The sequence below is a fragment of the Rhopalosiphum padi genome, chromosome 1, assembly GCF_020882245.1.
Source record: "Rhopalosiphum padi isolate XX-2018 chromosome 1, ASM2088224v1, whole genome shotgun sequence".
In the NCBI taxonomy this organism is placed as follows: Eukaryota; Metazoa; Arthropoda; class Insecta; order Hemiptera; family Aphididae; genus Rhopalosiphum; species Rhopalosiphum padi.
In genome coordinates this window covers 31,256,131-31,271,235 of record NC_083597.1, presented here as the reverse complement: position 1 = coordinate 31,271,235, position 15,105 = coordinate 31,256,131, and the positions used below count along the sequence as shown (strand labels likewise).

The 15,105-nt window shown below is 25.2% G+C and overlaps 1 protein-coding gene across 5 annotated transcripts in view; it reads left to right on the top strand.

Annotated features, from left to right (window-relative positions):
- Positions 1–15,105, top strand: part of LOC132931604 (acetylcholine receptor subunit alpha-like) — a 160,419-nt gene that overhangs the window by 1,304 nt on the left and 144,010 nt on the right. The gene's annotated exons all lie outside the window — the stretch shown is intronic.

The window sequence follows — 15,105 nt, the reverse complement described above, 5'->3', positions numbered from 1 at the left end:
AAACAAAATTAATATATCTACAATGTGTTTAACTCGTTTCAATAATTAGCTTGGACAGCTAAGACGTTTTTTATGTATCACCACCGTAATCACACTATTATGTTATCAATTATCGTATGTTTATATACGTATGTAGTAATGTACTTATTCTTGATTAATTATAAATAGTAATTGTCAATTATAAATAGATTTTTATTTAAGACTCTAAATTCTAAATTTAAAATTAGTTTAAGTAAAGTTAAACTCAACATTTTAAATTAAAAATTTTACTGTAATATTAAATTGTATTTATTTGTATATTTTATTTTTTTTAAATATTGAAAAATAATTCGCAATAAAATGTAGAATTTTCTAACCTTTGTATATAAACTGTAAAAGTATTGTTTATGACTTAGGTAATGTATTTCTATGTAAACTTATGATAATTTTAACTGGAAACTTATGCCTTTAAGAGTCGACTCAAGTATATTAAATATTTCTCATTTTTCAATACATCTTTTTTTGGGTGGGGGGTTGAATCATATGTACTTACCGATTGAATATTTATTTTCTTAAAACATCTAATGGATAGAATTAATTAATATTTTAGTTATGTATATTTTGGTTCACTATATTATCTAGATAACCGTCCGTTTTAATAAACAAACATTTAATATACTCGTAAAGTTATTAATAGAACTGTATTGCAACATGTATCCATATATATATATATATATATATATAGAACAACGAATGAAATGAATGTATGCAAATGTATGGTAACAATTATAAGTTGCCCCCAAGTACATCATTTTAAGTGTGTTAAATATTATATTTAGTTCATAATGAGTTAAGTTTTAATTTCTTAACCCTTGATGTACGTATATTACATAATACGAAATGATAATATAAAATGACATAAATTCTTTGTATTAAATTAATTACTGAAATGTATTGTTTATTAAAATAAATGACTAAAAAAAATCATCATAAAAAATGAGTCATTCCACAAATTTTGTAATTTATATATTAAATAAAATAATACACTTTAAAATAAACTATAGTATTAGGATTTGCCTCCTATTCAATTTGCTTACCAACACCTCATCTCCATACGCCCTTTCACATCCCCCGGGGAGGGATTTCTTCTCCTGTGATCTAAAGATCATCGTCTTTTCATCTTGAAATCTGATAATCTAAACAAATGATAAAATAAACAAAACTTTTTAAATAATAGAGTTTAAAGTATTTAAGTTTTTAATGATAAAAAATACCAATCCTTTTTTATATGATGGAGAGATGTTTCATAAAAATAATATAAAATAATATACTTAAGATTAGTTTAAATAGTAAAATAAAAACTAATAAGAACAGTTTTCTGGGTAAATAATACTCGTACCTACTCAATAGTTTATTAATTTATGTTTACCTATTACTTATCAGAACAGTGACGATAATCAACTTTTAATCTGTGAAATGATATTTTCAAAATTATATCATTATCATTGTAAAAAAATCAACCAATTAAAAACTTAAAATATTATGTTACACAATTTAATGCAATTATTACGTCTAAAATACTAAGCAACATTAAAATAATTAAAATCGATCGATTACAATATAAGAGATTGTAAATATTTGAAAAACTCAAGTTTAAATTTGGAAATTTTGAAATAAATATTTAAATATTATAACCATTTCTCATACTAAATAGTAAATAATAATAACGTAAATTAAATAACGTTATAATATGTAATTTTATAATAATATTTGTAGAATTTTTGATAGCTGATTATAATAAAAAAACATAAAATTCTTGATTATATTATAATAATAAAGTATAATATATAATTGCATATAAACAGCGTTTTTAAGTGTCGTCTGACGTAGGTACACAAATATTAATAATGAAATATAAATATTATAGGTAAGCTCGGTAAAAACTGTTTTACACTGTTCACAACGAAAAATGCCTTTGGTAACATTACCCCGTGTCTACGTTGATATTATAAATATTTTAAGTAGATAAGTATTTTAATTCTAAACGATGAACGATGCAAAACAAATTTAATGTAAAGCTAAAAAAATGTATCGATGTTTCTACATAAATTCACATTTATTTTGTCAAGAAACAGTTGAAAAAAATAGCATATTATATTAATCCCGTATAATCTATAGCTTTTAATGTTTACATTTTAAAGTACGGCGTGTTTGTAGGGTACAAAATGCTTTTGGAAAATCGTGTTTAATACACCATTTTCGTTTTAGTCTCCGAGCCATGTGAAGGAACAATTGGTTTTACAACGGTATGCTGTTTTTTTCCCCTCGGAAAACACTTTTTGGATACCTATAGTTGAAGTTTCGTGAAGCTCTTAGTTTATACACATAGATTGGAAATGGAACACAGATGGTACTTTAAATAGGTCGTTTTTTATTTTTCTAGTAATTTTAAAAAACTCATACAATAAACTACAAAAAATCAGAAAATAATAATTTCTTTTTAGTTGTTTTGGTGTATTTAAGAAAATAATAACTCAAGTGTTCAAAATTTCTACCGATGATATTTTATTTGCAAAGTTACCAACTTCACAATATTTTATGTTGTTTTATTTTTGAAAAAAATTATAAAAACATGTACCTATATTGTTATATTAAAAATCTTATTTTATGTCTTACAATTTCTAAAATCCATTTTAAAAAGATTTGTTTACTATATTATTTAAAATAAATCAATATTAGGTATCTAACAAATTTTTACAAAACAAATTGTTATCATGTTATTATTCATTATCCAGAAATTTTTTTTTATATATACTTACTTATAAAAGTAACCTTTATTTCCATTTAATATTTTATTTAATAAATTATACACATTTTTGTTAACAATTTTTTGATAAAAGTATATTCATGCTAATATACTCTAATATAATAGATTAATAAAAAAATAACTAAAATAATTTAAAATTTAAGTAAATTTTGATAACTATATCATACAATAACACTCTACACAGAAACCTATATTAGTTCTTGCCGTTTGTAATCTTGTACAACTTAATCATATAGATACTTTTATACAAATAAATATTTATAAATTGACTATTTATTTAAATACGATTTAGTATTTATGTCATAAGTCGTTGTACTGCTATTTTGATCATTAATCTAAAAAAATAGACAATGACAACTGTAAATAAAAAACAATTTTAAGGAGGGTGGGGTTCTGCCATTACTTTCCTCCTTTTCACTTTCTACATACGCCATTAATATTAAATTATCTATTTATAGTTATAGAATTACAAATCGTTTTTCGAAAAATTGACAGTAGAATAAAAGACTGTGAAATAAGATCAATTTTTCTAATTTTGATCACATTTACCATGATATACGAGTACAAAATACAAATTAAACTTGGTTTAAAAAAAAAATTTATTCTAAAATTCCACAAAACAATATACGTGCTACAAGTTTTAAATTTTTCTGTAACGTTATACATTTTGGTAAAGTATCAACTATTTTTTTTGTAAGGAAAAGAAAATATGTGAGTATGATTATAACAAATAAATCATGGATTTACTGAAGGTGTCTCTGAAGAATATAAAGTATGTAAGAAAATAAAATATACTCCTGAAAATATGTCAAATATTTATAGTAAAAATAAGGATAGAATCTCACAATAGACGACTGTTTAACCACTATTTCAAATCAGACATGCATTATATTTGTACGTCGAATACATAATACCCTTATGATAATGGATTAACGACATTATTTTTTAAGTTATTTTTGTATTATATTGAGAGTTTATATTTCCAATAATTTTATTTATTTGTTAATAATATTGTAAATATTAATATTTTTAAAATATAATTCTAACTTATTCAAATTTTCAATGATTATTTTTATTATTAATTATTCATAGTAGCATAAATTATAAGTGTTATTATTTTGAGTTTAAAATAAATAAAACATAGTTCATAGAATCCGTAAGCAATGATACTATACCATTAAATTTAATTCTCAGAATAAAATACATAGGTAGTGATAATATAATATTTTCTTATATTATAAGAAATGTATTATGCATTAAAATTATTTTATATGAAAAAATGGGTAGGTATACAATATACATATTAATTTGAAATAGTTTGTATTATTTCATTGTAACAAACTATGTCTGATAAATAATAAATTATATTTTACTTTTATCATTTGCACAATTTAAAAAAAATACAGAACATTATAATATAAATTCACTAAATGTATTGAAGTTAATAAAATCTATAAAATTATAATACTTTAGTAACTAAGCATTTTAAATTTGAATAAATAAATTATTGAAATATATAAATTTGAATTATATTTTTATGCATGTCGTGATAAAAGGGATGACAATTGAATAAAAAATATTTAAAAATTAAAAGATAGTGACAAATTTGATTTTGATCGACCCAATTAGACATATTTTTGATTAAATTTCGTAAATTAAACATATGTGTATAGTGTATACTAAAATAATAGAACAAATAACTTTTTGGAAAAAATTTTATTTGGATAGTGGACAATTGAAATCTGAAAAATCCATAAAAAAAATCTATTTTTAATTTTTAGTGCATACATATTATTTATAATTATAAATGTTATCACTTGATATTTATAAAATTACAAGTTACATAAAAACTATTATACGTTTAATAATATTATTAAGTTATTAAATATAATATGGTAGTTAAAATTTATTTTTTAAACTAAATTTTATAATCACATACTTAACATTAATCAAAATTAAACATACGACAATAGAAAACTGAATAACTGATATTTACTAAACAATCTATTTGTAATTTTATAAAGATAACTCAATAATTACAAAAAAGTTTAAAACAACTATATTTTATATTTTATCAACTAATATTATGTTAGTTTTATAAAAATATCAATACTTCATTCACAATGTCATTTGAAAAACAATGATATTAATGTATTTACATATTTTTCAATAATTATGTATTTAATATTTATATGTACCAAACTATCAGATAGTCATTGCATCCAGATAATGAAAATTGTATTTCTAATAGACATGGTTCATGAAATAGATGATAAATTTGTGAAAAGATTAATTACTTTATTTGATTAATTACTTAATGCAGGATACAGGATGCATTAATACTATAATATACCTATAACATAATAGTGGCAGAGAACACTAAATTATGAAATATTAGTTGAATTAAACTAACAAAAATTTAATACAGTATAAATATTTTCCTTACTTTGATATACATTGGTTCAATACTCATATTATATTGTATACACAAGTGTTTCTTAAAAGTAAGATTGATCGACCGTATAGTATTTTTATTCCTTCTATGATTTTGTTTTGAAAAAATGTTCATGAATCATTATTTAGACAGCATTATAATAAAATTTAACTTAATTATAATTTATTTAAATATTAAGGTATTAAACCTTTAATATTTGTATTAAATTAAATGATTTTAAATATTCATACCAATATTATTATTATGATAGAAATAGTAAAATTGCAATTGTTAGAAGTTATATTTTAAACTTTTTAAATTATGATTTATACATAGTAATTAAGTGTATTTATAATATTTCAACTAAGTTTTATTAAATGAATATAGTTTAATAAACTTAAATTATTATCAAAAATAATTTGTATACACAAATACAACATTTAATTTATTGTTAATAAGTCAATCTAATAATCCGTTAATAATTTTTAGTATATTTTGTATCTAAAATCACGTTAATTTACGTACGATTTATTACAACATTTTACACGGAAAAAAACATGCCGTAATTATGAGGTTCGATATAACATAATATTTTTATTGTTGTCCATGCGTATACACATAACACGTATATAATAATATAATAGCAAATAAAAATGTAACCATTATAAATCAAATATTTTGACACGTCTAATGTTAAAAGTTTCCCTCGGTGCATTTAATCTGAAAAAAAAAAATTCATCTCGAGAAACACACGTAAAGCAGTGGTATTGGTTTTCTGTCTTGGATAAAAATCTTCATCTGCAAACACGCGTACATAGCGTGAACAATGTTTTTCGGGTCATTTGCTTGTTTACTGAACCACGAGTTTCTTCAAAAAACAATGAAAGCCGATCCTTTCATGAGCTGAACATAAATGAAAAAAAAAAAAGTGAAAATGAAAATAACATAAAAAGCCCATGTGCGGTGGAACTGCGAAATGAATATGATGCAAAAATAACAACAATACCAAGTCAACTGAAAAACCGTCGGTGAATAGCAGGAGTCGTATCGCGGATTGATATCTTATGACGGATATTCAAATAGGTTCAGTTGTATTCCAAAAGAGGCTTTGAAAATTTAGTTCTGTTTTTTAGACCCACAAAAATGTTCATAACAGTAAAGGCATTGTATTGATGTACATATTATAATATTATATGCGTGTCTTTTGTTTGGTAACATTTGATAGTATGTAACATTTTATAAATACGAACAACTATAATTATACGGGAATATACTATAATAAGAACTGTATATTAATCGAAATAAAAGTAGAAGAATATTTTATAATTTATCCATCAATTTTAAGTTAACATTTGGAGTTCTGAGCTGAGTGATGAATGTATTGATTTTACAATGATGTGTTTTTATTTATATATTTTATATTTTTTCTGTCTAAAGACACTTTTTATAGTAAAAAAAAAATGGTTCGATCTTCAACTATGATGCATATTATACTAACAAAAAAGATCTGGTTGGCATTTTTTGATATAAAAATCAAAAAATTGTAGTCATTTTCTTAATAATTGAGAAAAAACAACTAAGGTTTTTAATTTATACAAAAACTATATTTTTTTATCTGTTTTTTTTTTAATTATTATTTTGTAGTAGTTATTCTAAAACGAGGTACTTAAAATCTTAACCAAATATTTATATAAAGATTTTTAATACTTATTTTCAATGAATATAAATATGATCAATTTTTGATTTTTATAAATTGTTTTTTCATAAATTTTGAAGAAAAAATAAATACTTGTTAAAAATGCTGAATAACTTAACACAATGTTTCTCACATTAAGTTGTCAATATTGAAATTAAAAAAAAAGTTGATCAACAATTCATTGTACTTTTTTATGATCACTTTAAGTTAAGATTTTGACAGAATCATTATTATACTAGCAAATTGTCTTGTAGCTATCAAATTCAACATATATAGATTAATTTTAAGCATATTTACATCACGAACCTCTTCACAAAGTTATATGGTAAGTTGGTATTTAATCAAGTTATAATTATATATGATAAAAAAATTTTAAACTATTAATTAATAATAATAGATATTTTAGTTTATAATAATAATTATAAATTACCAATAATTATTACTATTATAATGATTGTTATATTTTTAGAAAAGAAATAATTTAGCCTACCGTATTGTCCGTATTAACCATTAGGTAGTATTTACTATTTAATAATATCATTTTAAATATATAGTTTAATTTACTTACAGTTATAATGCTGATAGATATTATATCGTCTCCGATCAGAGTCGTTTTATTTACTCGTATGCAAATTTAAATTTAATACATTTATTATTACAGTGAGTGACCTACTTAATAACGACTGATGAGGTACTTACACTCGGCATTTACTGTATAGAAGAATGGTCCCTGATTATTTCATTTTTATTTCCTAATAGCTATGTATTGTATATAAATACATTTTTATCATATGCGTAAATGTATACTTTGGATAAAATAACTAAATGTTTACAGTTTTGAATAATTTTCAATTCCTGATTTAAATTCATAAATCAAAATCTTATAAATATTGTATTGTTTGAGCAGATTTTTTTCATCGTTAATATTGTTGATAAATCCTATAATATAATACCAAGTACTTATAGTTGGCCACAGACCAAATAATAAATAATATTATTATAAATTACGAATATTTAAGTTATAAATCGTCACACGTTTTATAAATTATTATATATATATATATATATTTATACACGAAAGTTAGCCTATTAAATAAATATGTCATTATACCTACAGATTGCTATTGGTAAAATCGATTAAAGTCAAATAAATATTATAATTTTTAAGAATTAATAAATATGTGATTTTCAAACTCTACTAGTATGTACAGTATATAGTACATACTCTATCTTTTGCCATATCGTCTTTCTATAATAGTTTTAATTTTTATTCAAATTCTGATTTTTAGAATTCTTCAGTATACTTGATGACTTTATAAAAATACTAAAATTCTTATCATCTTATATGTTATCTTCATAACATTTAAGAAAAAAACTTTTTTTTGAATCACATAATTTTTATTTTTATCTAAAATTAAAGAAAAACGTTGATTTTATAATCAACTATATGATATACTATACTATAATCACTTATGTGAAACTATGCCATCTAAATTACTTTGCATAGAAGAGAGCTCTTCATCACCCCGTTTTATCGTAATTTAAGAATGTATTTTAACAAGAGCATTTGTTTAGTTGTGAGGATAAGTGCGTATAGTAAAATTGGAAAAAACATGTTAACCCTTCTTGTTTAAATGGGATAATGAAAATTCAGTGTTCTTTTATTTATTCAAAGCTTTTGCGCTATTTACATAAATGTTTGGCATTTACCACATTATTACAAGCGATAAGCAATATGTAGAGTATAATATTATGATATCACAATAACACAAATAATTTAACCAATATATAATTTAATTTGATGATTGTTCAACATTTTTTTAAGTTCATAAAGAAAATATGGTGAAATGTATTATTATTACTATGACTATTATGACTAATGATAACAATAATGTTAGCGACGTGAACGCGAACATTTTAATTTAATTAGTGTGTCATATTGTTCATGGAAACTAAAAGTTAAATCCTGATATTTTAAAAATAACACATAATTAATTTTGTTTGGTTATTTTTAGTTACGATAAAATTAAAAATATAAATATGGTTTAAAAGATATTTACTTCATATTATATGGACATACATTTAATGAAAAGCTTTAAGTGTTCCAAATATTTAGAAATTATAAACATAAATAATGAACAAAAACAAAAATTCCATGTTTTTTCTAGCTATATTAGGAATTAGTACAAACTTCACGAAACTTGTTTTTAAAACTTACCAAAAACTAAGTGAAAATTAAATTAAAACACTATTTATATGTAAACTACGTGAATTTAACTTAATTTAAGTCCAGTTGATTTTATACTTTGCTCCTCGGGGTATTTTAATATAAAATATAAATTATATACATAGATAGTTGGTAGGAACTAAAAAATATATATATCATATAGATGCATCTAACAATAATAAATTAACGACTCATTGTTTAAACAATTATTTATTTCTTTTATATATATATATATATTTTTTTTTTGACGTTTTGACGTTGTATAAAAACCAGTTAGTTTTGTATTATTGTAGGTTTTTTTTTATTTTTTTTTTATCACATTTTAAACTTCTACAATACTATTTGCTTGATAGGATTTGAACAAGTATAACGTATATGATACGGGTGATACTTAAAACTTTATACAGGCTCCGTGATGTAATGTGAACTTTGTTGTAAACGAAATGTGAAAATACTTCGATTTAGCTGAGCACTTTTACAATGTTTTACGTATATAATATATATTACAAGTTAGATGTTCAGACGAGTGTACGAAATACCAATGGGGTGGGCGGACGAATGTAAATAGCTATTAAATAAATTATCAACTAAATAATATAGTTTCTATTGGACGCATACTATGTGGGTACGCAACATCTTCCATTATACAGTGAAAAACATGATTATGTATATGATAATATTATATCATCACGAATATTCATTAGAATAAATATCTGTTGAAGATTCTAGTTTAACTTAAAATCTGAGTGTATCATACGATTTGTTTTTAGAAGTTTAATTACAAATAGTAAAAGTAACAAGTAACTATTTGATAAATTTGAAAATTAAAAAAGTAATTATTTGAATTTTAATAATCAATGTTTTCGACATTAAATTGTTGCTTAATATTTTATCAGTGCTTTATTACTTTGGAACGTCACACTAAACGGTTGTTGTAATCTGATAATAGTCGAGTATAATAATTTATACTTAATATTATAATATCCGTTCGATTAAGTAGTCGCAGTAGAAGATATATCTATCAGACCATTAAATTTGGGTATATATATATATATAATTATGCTCACTAACTATTATCATAACTATAGATACAGCAAAACTGTTGTGGTTATAGCAAAAGGCGAAAATTATAACGGTAAAAATATCTGCCCACGAGTACCCCTCCCCCCTCCCTTTATAATAGTATTGAGTATAATATATCACGGCACCATAACATCATAATATAACAATCGACGATACGATAATAATATTTTATCAAAATCGGTCGCTTAATAACAAATTATGGGCTGTACGTATTATTAGATGTCCACCGCGCGTTATACTCGATTGACCGTTTTCAATTTTCCCGGCTCATTAATTTCAACCGGCGCGAACAAAGTGCGTTGGTCCACTTCCAACCCCTCCTTATACCCCTCCTCGTATCCGCGACGAAAAGACAATGTCGGAGGTGGCGGCGGCTGCGGCGGTAGCGATCGGTCGTAATCCGATAAGGGCGCTGTGTACTAATTGAAGGGACTCGGTATACGCTTACATACAACGTATACACACATATATATATATAATAATATATAGGCGACTATATAAGTATTATTCGGAGACGCACAAAAGTTAATATACAGAGAATACTAGTGGACAGATGCCAACGTATATGAGAAATTGATACCTATCGGTATCGCCATATATCTGTATGGAATTCATACCCTCCGCCGGAGTGAAAGGACGCTTGTTGGATGGTGGGTTAGGGCTGATAGTGGATATTGTGAGACGGTGTTTCACTATGTATAATATATAATATAATAATATGTATATATATATAGGAAATATAGAGTGACGTGAGTTGAATTGTGCTCATGAAAGTCGAGTACTTAAACGTTTATCTATTGTGATGATCACCGTCCGCCGGCGCACATCTATTTATTTACTGTAATAATATTATATATATATATATAAGCATTCGGGACTTTGACCTTATTTCGCTAAACTTTAGTATCTGCGTGAACGTAAATCTTGTAATCGGTCTGATGCACAATGATTTCGATGACAATGCGTATTTAATAATACCGACCGAAATCTATTACCATCCCCTCCTCCCCTACGATTCTGTTATATCTATCGAATTAATGGCACCGATATTGACTGCCATAAGTGTAAGGGGTAAATTATCCTAGTATTTTTAATCTTGGGGTGGAAAATAGAACCACGTAAATATGGAGTAAGTTTAAGTTGGATTTAACCATTTGAGTTTTCTATATTTTCACTTAAAACACATCAATAATTATCTTCAGAATACGGTGACTTATTTATTTATTTGTTTTTTTTTTGTGAAGTAGTTGCTCATAACTATTTTCACTTTTTAATTTAAAAGTGGATTAGCAATAGCGCCAATGCATCCACTACATTCTATTTCGCCTCAGACGCCCGTGGACTCTGCCGAGACTCTGTCAAACGTCGACATTTGGTGAGAAAATCGTTATAGATTTATAAACATTTTGTTTACAAATTTCAGTGATCGGATAACAATCGTATTATAAATAATAATTAAATCTTATAATCCTGCGGCAGTAATTCGCGATATTTATTAATTGGTTCTTCGTCTTTTGTGGCATACATTCAATACGATATATAAAGCTTATAGGACCTGACCTTTAGTTTCACTGTTATCAATGAACCATATTCTTCTAAAAACAGTAATCGGATACGTATTTTGACCATCAGGCTTGTACGGTGGGAGTAATGATTATAATAATTATTATAAAGGAACTTTTAATATATTATTGTAATATTATTAAAATGTTACTGTTGCTTTTAAATCGTTACGTTTCTTACTTACTGTTGACGACTTTAAGGATAATTTAAAACGACGAAATATTCAGACGTAGCATGGAAATTATATGATATTATTATTTATATATTCTGTGTATTAAATAAACACGATAACATTACATTTTATCTTAAATCAAACATACACGTGTCTGATAGAATTCAAAATAGCTGTCCGTCACCTTCTGCAGACGAATTATTATGAATTATTGTTTTTATTTATAAATGTCAACGTTTAAAAGTTTATGACGTAAATCAATCCAAGTATATTATACAAACTATAACAACCTAATAATATTATATTATTAAAACGTACTTATTCTACGTAATATTTGGTACGATTAAACACTAATAATACAATGACATTTTATTGTTGTTTGCATGATATTATGATGTATTGTTCTGCGTTTAACACTGTTTTAATCACACTACATAATAATGTATACGATTTTTTCACTATAATTGCAATACTATAATAATACATTTAATCAATTCCGATTAAACCAGCTATATAAATTACGTGTGTTAATTACCTGCAATTATAGTGATGTAAATAACGGTAATAATTAATATCTGTTGCAATACTATAATAGAGAACCGGAGGGTTTACTTGAGTGATTTTCATTTGTTTTGTTTTTTACAAATAATCCACGGATTTGAGTTAAATGTCAACACATTTAACCTGAATCCATTAGTTTCCGTCTTACGAACACAGAACATTTGCGTTCAGCAGAATCAATTTTGTACTGATAGATTTTGTATTAGAGCGATTTGAATTAGCTATTATCAAAATTAGAATCAAAGGCGAAAATACTATGCATAATATTTAAATATTCAAGCAAGATATTATGTGCATTTTAAAATTTTAATTTATACATGGTTATAAAACGTTTTGAAAAATTAAAATATCAACAAAAACTTATAATGAAAAGCCATAAATGATATTCTTACCTCTATTTTATATTCATTCATTCTAATAGTATGGAGATTATGATACAATATTGATTCTCTTGAACGTATGTATGAAGGATATACTCATAACATACGGCATACGTGTGAACTGTTCTCATAAGTAATAATTAATAGTTTCACGTCATTACACATACTATATACATTGCATTATTTCAAACAAACGACCACACATAAAATATGTCAACTTTGAACCGTTTTATCGGTGGTCACGATCCACAGTGCACTCGTAACATAATCGAAAAGTTTAAGAAAGTTTTTGGGAATTTCGATTAATGTTTTGACACCACGAAAAAATGTTTAAACGAATAGGTCGTACAAACGCTCCGTGGCTTATACTTCCGAAGTCTGTCCGGAGAAATTGACGTCGCCACTGCAAAGGCTCCAACTCGACCTGCAGTTATAGTATATAATACCGTGTAAGGCGTATCGCGCCGGATCGCGTTTGTTCTATGTAGAATATACTACGCGTGTCACATATTATAATATAATTACAGACTCGGATAGACGAAACCTCGTGAATCGGTTACCGCCGTTATCGTCGGAAGTAAGTCGTATAACGGAACGAAAATCTGAACCCCATCGCCGTCGTCCTCCTACACGCACCATTTTCTGTACGTCACGGTGCGTGTTTTCCACGCGTGTTTCCCCGTCGGCCCGTGATCCCGGTCGCCGTTTTCTCGCGCGAAGTCAACGAGCAGGCGCACCGAATTTATAGGGAACATATTGTACAGCATAAAGCCGGCCAATATTTATGGTCTTGGCCATTGTCTCGACGCGTAACCGTTTCGGGAAGACGCCGTTTTAAATCCTAGGTTTATTTATACATTATTTTCGGTGCGCGTCGGATTCGGATTAAAACGAAGAGAAGCGCGCTTTCAACGAGACTTTTTAAATTAATCACCAAACGTTCAACGAGACATTATTCAGGTGTGTACGTATACTACCAGATAACCGCGCGAAACCGAAACTTTATTTGTATCGATCGGGCGCAGAGTTTCATACACAGAAAATATAACTAATAAGCAAAGAGGTGCGATGATATTATTATTTATTGTTAAAAAAAATTATAACACAACATGTAAAATAAATTATACGGCTTTGTTTGCAAAATGAATAATTTGTAAAATATAAAATAATAAGAAATGACAGAATTCAAATAGTGGTATTAAACACGATGATTGTTCATTATTACGACGATAATTGAAGTGCACATTAATTTGTAGTATTTAATTATTGTAACCGTAGAAATGATGCATACTCTGAGACTTAAGAGTAACATATTTTAATAGAAATAATTATTTAAAATGTCTAAAGGTGCTATAGTAAACAATTTTTTAAACATTTAATTTTCGTGCTTGAAAATAAACTACTTTTTACATACATATAATTCTAAACGAAATAAAACCACAAATAAGATGTATTAGTATACCTTGAATAATATGGTAAATACAAACTATTTGGTTTGAAATCTTTTGAAAAAAAAATCTTTTACTTTAACTGTATAAGTATATTATAAATACCTTATGTTTTTAATATAAATTTATTTGACTAGTTTTGGTCCACGTTTTTATTTTATTCTTTGAATTCTTCCATTTTGGCAAACTTTATGGTAAAATATGCAAAATGTATAACCTTGATTGATTAAGATATATGTTTTCATAATATTGGTTATTTATGTTTTTTTTAAACTTTTGTTCCTAACTGCATTACTGTATTTTTTACACGTTTTGTTTTTTTTTTTCAAATATTTTATATAAAAGAAAGCGTAATCGATATAAATACAAAGTAAAACCGAAATGTAAAACCATATTCATGAGTTATTGTTATTACTTTTGTAAATTTAAATAAATTATTGTTTCCGATTTAATATATATATATATTTTTAATTTGAATATAGGATTTCAGTACTGAACTGTTCATCAATAATAATTTTTATTACATTTTGTTATCAAAAAAAGTTGTTTTGTGTAAAACGAAGGTTTTCCGCCGAGCTCGTTTGATGATATTTATTTATATTTTACAGTCTTTAGCAATTATTTGAGAAATCATTAGACAAATACGAAATAATATATTTTACGATTTAAAGGTATAGAATCTATTTTACTTTTATCAGAGCTCAATTTTCTTGGATAATATATAGGTATAAAAAT